Source organism: Budorcas taxicolor, chromosome 18 (assembly GCF_023091745.1).
Source record: "Budorcas taxicolor isolate Tak-1 chromosome 18, Takin1.1, whole genome shotgun sequence".
NCBI lineage: Eukaryota > Metazoa > Chordata > Mammalia > Artiodactyla > Bovidae > Budorcas > Budorcas taxicolor.
This window is the reverse complement of record NC_068927.1, coordinates 60,481,329-60,490,019: the sequence shown is the minus strand read 5'-3', so window position 1 is coordinate 60,490,019 and position 8,691 is coordinate 60,481,329. Positions and strand designations below refer to the sequence as shown.

Sequence of the window (8,691 nt, the reverse complement as noted above, 5' to 3'; positions counted from 1 at the left end):
CTATAATATGCCAGTTTTGAGGGATAGTGGTAGGTGATGGAATTCCTGGTTGCAATGCACCCATAGGTTTCATAGATAGTATTAATTTTCCTAAGGTCTGTTAAGAGATGCCATTTGCCAGATTTCTTTATTACAAAAATAGGAGATTCCAAGGGGAATAAGAGTCTTCAATATGCTGTGATTTCGATTGTGTATTGATAAGTTCTTTAGTAGCCTCCAATTTCTCTTTTGTGAGGGGCCATTGCTCTGTCCAAACAGGCTCGTCATTTTTCCAAGTAATTTTAATAAGTGCATTGATTGTTAAGTGAGCAGTGGCCCCTAGGGAAAATGTGGAATATATATTTGTTTGCCATTGCATAAGTAAACCTCTTAATATTAAATTGAGGGGTGTATCTATCACATAAGGTCGTAATGTTGCAGGCTGGCCTTTTGGTCCCTCACATGGATATACTTGGACACTGTGATAAACCTCTTGTACTTTGGTTTGAGAAACTCCTGCAATTTGGCAAGAAATTCTCTGTATAGGCCAAGATTTGGGCCATAAATGTTTGGAAATAATAGTAATATTGGATCCAGTATCAAGAAGACCAGAAAACCTTTTGTCATTAATTTTTATATTTATATTTGGTCGTGCATATTCAGATACTATTGATGTCCATAAGGACTGTTTTTGATCTGTACTGCCAAATCCACCTGTCCAGATGCCATTAGAGGAGTTAATAGACATGTAAGGTAAAAGAAGTAGTTGGGCAATTTTGTCCCCCTTTTTGAACTGCCATAGTATCTGAGATGACATCATAATTTGAATTTCTCCCTTATCATCTGAATCAATTATTCCAGGGTGAACAGTAATTCCTTTAGAAGTCAAACTAGATCAGCCAAGTAAAAGGCAGAAGGTTTGTGGGGGTAGAAAGAGTATCCACCTCATTAGTTTAAGTGGAACCTTATATACTTCTCAACCAGCTGTTGAGAATGATAAAAAGAATACCTCAACGTTGTAAGAGGTCTATTAGGCCATTTCCCAAGACATACATGCTGAGATAACTTTGGTACAAGATTAGCCAGGGAGAACAGGTTCCAGACAATGTCTCTTTGCAAGATATACTGTTGCTGTGTAAGCAGGGGTACAAGTCTTGAGATATAGGTTCCCAGGCAAGATTTGTTACAATTATAATTATTACCATAGAGCCTAAGAAAAGCATTTCCATGAGTAAGACATTCAGCTGTGTAATCATTAGTTCTGGACCTAAAGAAAGGTCAGTTCTCCAGCAAGATACATTGTTGCACAAGGCTTAAGGAAAGCATGAGTGAGAATGTTTGCCTCCTCCTTAGAGGGCCTTGGACTGCCTGCCTAAGCATTAACTCTTTCATTTCCTCCTGCTTTTAGGAGAATACTGTTGCCAGGGAAAGGGGTGGAGAAATCGTTCTGTAACTTCTTCCTGCTGGGAAGGGGCATAGACCCTAAATTGCTGAGGCAACATACTCTCCTTATCCTCATATTGAGGGTCTCTGATCCAGTGGCCCTGAGTAATAGCTAGAGGAGGTAGCGGAAACTGCAGGAGCATGAACAATCACTTGTAACTTAAAACGCCTAAGCCACTTAGATACAAAGTTCATTATATAGTTACAGATAGAAAAGCAAACAGCAAGAACCAGATGACTACAATTATTACAGTCAATTAGTTTTCCACCAAGGAGGGCTTTGTATTTGAGCTTCTATAGCATCACATTGCCCTGTATGGGTTAATATTTCAAAAGTAAGTTGGTTTGGGGGAGTACCAGCTCGAGCATTAGAATTGGCACGATCTCGGGCCACACCCTGAAGCCACATGGTCCAGTGAAGATATTCTCCTGGTTTAAGATGAGCCCTTATCAAAAGTTGCCAATCATAAAGTTACAAAATTTCCAGTGGAAGATGCCATAGCGTTTAAAAGTTCCGTAGTAAAAAGCAAATGAGGACGTACATAGTTACAGCTTTTTTCATTTGTTGCATGTGAGAAAAATCAATGCCTTGCTATTGAGGTATTATTTGCCCTTGGGTGTTAATATTTCTCAAAAACAGGAAAAGCAGAGAAACCATCAGCCTCAGTGATTTGAGACTGCAAAGCTGGTAACTCAGAAAGCCTTCATTGTGAAGGAGAATGAGTGGATAGGTTTTTTTTTTTTCCATAAATACGAGTGTGTGCCAAAGGCTTATCATTGTCATCAAGAAAAGTATTGTCAGCCTTAGTGTCAAAAAGAGCTTCAGAAGAATTATTTTCAGGGTCATCCTGTTCTTGAATTGAGGGGACTTTCGGTTTTGTGCCCATTGCAAGAGGAGGAAGAGGAGCACTTGGGGCAGGGCTGGTGGGAAAACTCTGAAATATTTTATGTTGTTCTAATTGAGCCTTTTGTAAAGTTTCATCATCTAATTCATATTCGTGTAACAAGTGTTTTGCCTATTATCGAATATTGGGGAGGAGTGGGGCCAGAGTTACCTTGAAATGGCAGAATCACAGCTTTATTAATAAGAGCCCATAAGGGCCAGAAATATTCTGGAATAGTTTTTCCCCATCGTGAGGCTCATTTAAGATTCTCTTTAATCTGGTTCCAAATTTCTAAATTGAAACTGCCCTCATCGGGGAACCAGGGATTATGTTCAACCACCATTTGGAGATAAGCTTCTATTCGCTGACACGAAACTGAAAGTCCTTGAACTTACACAAACGAAGAAAATGCAACATATTGGATCTCTTAAAGTTGAACGTCCCCTGACACTTATCCAGAGCAGATTCCTGTCAGGGAATGTTTAACAGGAGGATTCCTATGTGCTGTTTCTCATAAATCCTCTGTTCCTTATCAGTTTCTGTTGTCAGAAACGAGTGGAACAGCATTCCGCTCCCAGGGCTGAGGTCATAAGATGAGAGAGGCTTGAATCTCCTTCAGTAAACATTCTCCTTACGACAAAACTGCTTAGTTTCGATTCTCTTTCTTAAGATATGGATTGTCTCCTGACCTTGTGCCCATTATTAATCCCTTGTTCCCTTGGTAACGGTGGCTGTATGTTTGGTTTTCTGATCTTTATCATTATCGAAAGAAATTTCTTGTACAACAGTCTATATATACTCACAGAAATATTAAAGCACCTTTGCGCCATCAGAGCTTGGGTCTCCATGCCTTTCTTTCTTTCTCTCTCTCTTTTACTCTCTTCCACTTTCTTATCATCGACTCTGGACAGCCAGGTTCCAATCCATTAAAGGACCCAAAGTGGCGTCCGAACAGGGACTCTGGTATACGTGGCATTTCAGACAGAGGGACTCAGGGCCTATTGAGGTTGAAACCTATTGAGGTTGGTAAGTACTAAGACACGGGTCAAACGGCTGGAAAGCCCCATCTTTTCTCTACTTTATTTTACCATTTGTTTAAAGCTCAGGGACATTTGGTTTCATGCCAATGAATAGAGGCTTGCTTTCAAACAGTCGTTCAATGAAATCCTTGGTCCCCTAATAAAGGTCGTTTTGATTTAGAAATTTGGCACCGGGTCAAAGAAATTGTTGAATGAGTCACCAGGCAGGGAAAAAATATTCCAGTTGATTTCTGACCCCTATGGGCTCCCATTAAAGCTGTAATTCTGCCACTTCAAGGTAAATTCTAGCCCTCCCTATACTTGACAACAGACAGAACACTTATTGCATGAATATCAAGTAGATGATAAAACTTTACAAAAGGCCCAAGTAGAACATAAAATATGTCAAATTTTTCCTACTAGCCCTGCCCGGTTGCTTCAAATGCTCCTCCTCTGCCAGCAGACACAAATCCAGAAGTCTCTCCTTTGTTAGAACCTAATGATTCTGACAACGACTCTCCTAAGATGTTTTTTAAAGGTTCTTCAGACTGCCCTCCTGCAAGCTCCTGCTTTGAGCTTGCCCACAGGGTCAGAATTTAATTTGTTTGTCACTGAAACAAAATGTGTGGCCTTGGGAGTTTTGACACAACCCCGAGGGCCTCACCAGCAACCTGTTGCTTATCTAAGTAGAGAATTGGATGTAACTTCACGTGGGTGGCCCCATTCCCTAAGAATATTTGGGACAGCAGCTTTATTAGCACCTGAAGCTTTAAAAATAATTAATCGATGAAATCTTACTGTCCTGACTTCTCATGATGTGAATGGAATCTTAAATTCTAAGGTTAATATTTGGATGACAGACAGTAGGCTTCTTAAAATCAGTCATTGTTGTTAGAAGGACCAGTACCTAAGCTTAAAGTGTGTGGACATTTAAATCCTGCCACTTTCCTTCCTGAGAAGGAAAATGAAACACCTGATCACAATTGTTCCCAATTTCTAACTTTAAACTATGCAGCTTGGGAGGATCTAATGGATACCCCATTAGACAACCCTGACATGGAAATATTTACAGATGGCAGTTCCTTTGTTCGGGATGGAAAGCATGAAGCAGGTTACACCTTGGTGACTGCTGAACAGGTTTTAGAAGCAAAATCTCTCCCCCAGGAAACCAGTGCTCACTTAGCGGAGTTGTGGCTCTGACCTGAGCTCTACAGTTAAGCAAAGGGCAGCGAGTATATATCTAGATGCATTCTAAGTATGCCTTTTTGACTTTACATGCTCATGCTGCAATATGGAAGGACAGTTTAAAACAGCAACAGGAGAACCTATGAAGCATTTCAGAGAGATTGAGAGACTTTTAACTGCTATATATTGTCCTAAAGAAGTAGCTGCTATGCATTGCAAAGGGCACAGCAGGGATGGGAGTAAAGCAGCTGAAGGTAATCAGCTGGCTGACTGTCAAGCCAGAAAAGAGGCACTTTAGGAAACCCCTTCACTACAGACACCCTTGATCTGGACAGGTCCTGTAGAACAGGAAAAACCACAATATACTGAGCAAGAATTAGAAAGATATAAGAGGAACTAAGATTACGGATAAAGGATGGTTACAGTCCGAGGATGGACGATTAATAGTTCCTGAAAATCCTTACGGGTTTACAGCAGAGTTTTCATTTCGGTGCAGAGAGTACTTACCAAATGGCATCTTGTTTGTTTGAAGGTAAAAATGTAATGAAAACTTTAAAGAACATTATCGAAAGGTATGAGATTTGTCAGAAACATAACCCAAAGACTGAAAAGCTAGCAAAATCTGGATTACAACGAAGTGGAAAGTATCCTGGAGAGGACTGGGAAATTGATTTTACTCATATGTCAAAAGCTAATGGGTATTCTTGCTTACAAGTTGGGGTGGATACTTTTACTGCATGGATCTTTGCATGGTTCAGCAATGACCTTTTATGCTCTTCTGAACAAAAAGTCCTTGGCACAGACTCATATTTGCAAAAAATCAGCACTTACTTGTTATGCCCAAGTCGTGAAATCTCCCAGTGACCACCAGGGAGCCAATATCCGATGCAAAAGCAAGAGAGTTTTTATTACCAAGCTCGAGCTGGGGCTCCCACCGACACCGACGCAGCAGCTATAGGGAGGAGCCCCAGCTCGAGCTTGGTAATAAAAACTCTCTTGCTTTTGCATCAGATATCGGCTTCCTGGTGGTCACTGGGAGATTTCGCGACTTGGGCATAACATTTGGGGGCTCGTCTGGGATGGGTAGCAAAGTGGCAGGGTTCAGAAAAGAAGGTGTTTGAAAGTGTATCCGGGGAGCATCCAGCAGCAGGCCTGGTAATGGGTTAAGCGAGCATTAGAAATCCACTTACCAGGTGGCTGTTTGAGGATTCCCTCTATGGCATGAGGAGTGTAGACCAGGAGACGCTGTCCATAAGTCAGCTTGTCAGCATCATGGACAAGGAGAGCAGTGGCCATGATGATACGGAGACAGGGTGGCCATCCCGCAGCTACTGGATCGTCGTTTAGAGAGATATGCCACAGGCCATCTCCAAGGTCCCCATTGCTGCGTCAGGACTCCCTTCCCTACTCCCTGCTTTTCATCCACAAACAGTTGAAACAGCTTAGCTGGGTCCGCAAGAGCAAGGGCTGGGGCTTCCAGTAACGCCTGTCAAAGTTCCTGAAATGCCCGCCTCATTGGCTCAGTCCAAGTCCAGTCTCTATTTTCTCTGCTTCCTTCATATAGAGGTCGGGCCTTTTCAGCAAACCCCATAATCCATAGACTGCAGTACCCAACCGTCCCTAAAATCTCCCTCACCTGCCGGGGAGTTGTTGGCTTAGGGATCCATAGAATAGTCTCTTTCATAGCCTGAGTCAACCAGCTCTGCCCCTGTTTTATTTTATATCCCAAATAAATAACTTCCTGTCTAGCAATTTGGGCCATCTTCGCACTTGTCTGGTACCCCAATGTCCCCAAAGTCTGGAGGAAATCGCCTGTGGCCTTTAGGCATACCTCCTTAGTTGTAGCAGCCAGCATTAAGTCACCTACATACTGCAACAGAACAACTTCGGGGTGGCTGGTTCGATACTCACAGAGATCTTCACCCAGAGCCTCATTGAACATCAGCGAGTTTTTGAACCCCTGTGGGAGGCGAGTCCAGGTCAGCTGCCCCACAGTTTGGCCGTCCTCATCAGCCCATTCAAACGTGAAGATTTCCTGGCCCTGGGGGGCCAAAGGCAAGCTGAAAAAGGCATCTTTCGTCTAAAATTATATACCAGACATAGTCTGGTGGCAAGCTGCTCAGGAGGGTGTATGGGTTAGGGACAGTGGGATGAATGTCACTCACCTGTTTGCTGACTTCATGAAGATCTTGGACTGGTCTAAAGTCTGCTCTCCCGGGCTTTTTCACAGGCAACAGGGGAGTATTCCATGGGGACCGGCACTTTTTGAGAATTCCTGCCTTTAGGAGGCGCTGGATGTGTGGCATAATTCCTTGCCGGGCCTCCTGGCTCATGGAATACTGTTTCACCCTCACAGGAATAGCATTTGCTTTTAATTCAACAACAATGGGAGGTCTTTGTTTGGCCAGTCCTGTTCCCACTATCTCTGCCCAGGCCAGAGGGTATTTCTGAATCTACTGTTGCATAGCAGGATCCACCGCTGCAGGGGGTTTTGGTGAATATAGTCTGTATTCATCTCTCAGTGCCAGGGATAAAACACGAATTGGTTGTCCAAGCCCGTCTGTGACTGATATCCCCCCAGAGTCAAAGTGAATTTGTGCATTGACTTTGGCCAATAGGTCTCTTCCTAATAAAGGGGCCGGACATTCTGGGATCACCAGAAATGAGTGGGACACCCGTTGGGCTCCCAAGTCCACTTTTCATTTAGTAGTCGTTATATCTCTTTGTCCCGGTGGCTCCCTGGACCAAGCTAGTCTTTTTGGACATTGGCCCAAATTTTTGGTTGAGAACTGAGTATTGGGCTCCCGTATCCACCGTGAAGCTGACCGGTTTCCCCTCCACATTAATAGTTACCCAGGACTCGGGGAGAGGTGCCGGGCCCTGACCCCCCTAATCACTATCTTCCCCTGCATATAAGACGTGGGTCCCCGAGGAAGATTCTTCCTTTCTTACAGTCTTTTTCTTCAGATCTCTCTTGGGGCACTCAGTTTTCCAGTGTCCCTTCTCTTTGCAGTAAGCGCATTGGTCTCTCTTTAGGGCAGGTCTAGCTGGTTTTTCCTTTCCTCCCGACTGGGTGTCTTTAGTTCTCGGGGCTTCGGGCCCCTTTCTCGTCCCCACAAAAAGGATCTGAGCCAGCTCTTTCTGATTTCTCCGGTTTTCTTCAGCCCTATATTCCCCTTCCTCCTGTCTAATCCGTTCCTCATATTCTTTTTCTTCCCATCTAATCCGTTCCTCCCTCTCCTCAGGGGTCTCTCTGTTATTAAACACTTTCTCAGCTGCCCTTACCAGATCCTATTGACAGTTCCCCCAGCCCTTCTATCTTCTGTAACTTTCTCCTGATATGGAACTGCCTGGTTCACGAAAGCTAACAGAACTGCTGCTCATAACTCATCAGCCTGGGGGTCCATGGGCGTATACTGCCTAAAGGCTTTCATTAACCTCTCTAAGAAGGCTGCCGGGCTCTCGTTTGGCTCCTGTCTTATCAGATTCACCTTAGATAAATTCCTCGGTTTCCTGGCGGCTGCCCGGAGGCCGGCCATTAGAGTCTGGCGGTAGACCTGAAGATGCTCCCTACCTTCCGTGCACTCAAAGTCCCAGTTCGGCCGCACGGAAGGGAACCCTTCCTCCACTAAGTGGGGCTGCATGGTCGGTCTCCCATCCACTCCAGGAACGTGTTTCCGCGCTTCTGACAGAATTCGCTCCCGTTTCTCTGTGGTGAAAAGCACCTGTAACAGCTGCTGACAATCATCCCAAGTAGGATTGTGAGTTAACAGGATAGTGTCTAAAAGATCAATAAGGCCTTGGGGCTTTTCAGAAAAAGAGGGGTTTTGAGCATTCCAGTTATATAAGTCGCTGGTAGAGAACGGCCAATATTGATAATTCCGTTCTCCGTCAGGATTTGCCGGCCCGACCCGGACAGGAAGCGCTCAAACAGTAGACGAAGGGGCCTCTCGGCTCCCATAGTCAGACGAGTCTCCGCCCCCTCGGGTCCTTCTGCGAGTTCCCTGGGCTGGCCCCCCTTCCTGCTGCGGAGCCGAGGATTCTGAGTTCCCCCTTTGTTCTCCGGATGACACCTGAGGTACCTGCAGGAGCAAAGGTGGTGGGATATACGGGGGAGGAGAGATTTCAGTGTCTAAATCAATCAGACTAGGGTATAGAGAAGATTCCTGGAGTATCGGTTT

The 8,691-nt window shown here is 44.4% G+C and overlaps 1 pseudogene; it reads right to left on the bottom strand.

Annotated features, from left to right (window-relative positions):
* Positions 1-396: 396 nt before the first annotated feature.
* LOC128064034 (uncharacterized) lies at positions 397-8,471 on the bottom strand (annotated as a pseudogene).
* Positions 8,472-8,691: the final 220 nt, after the last annotated feature.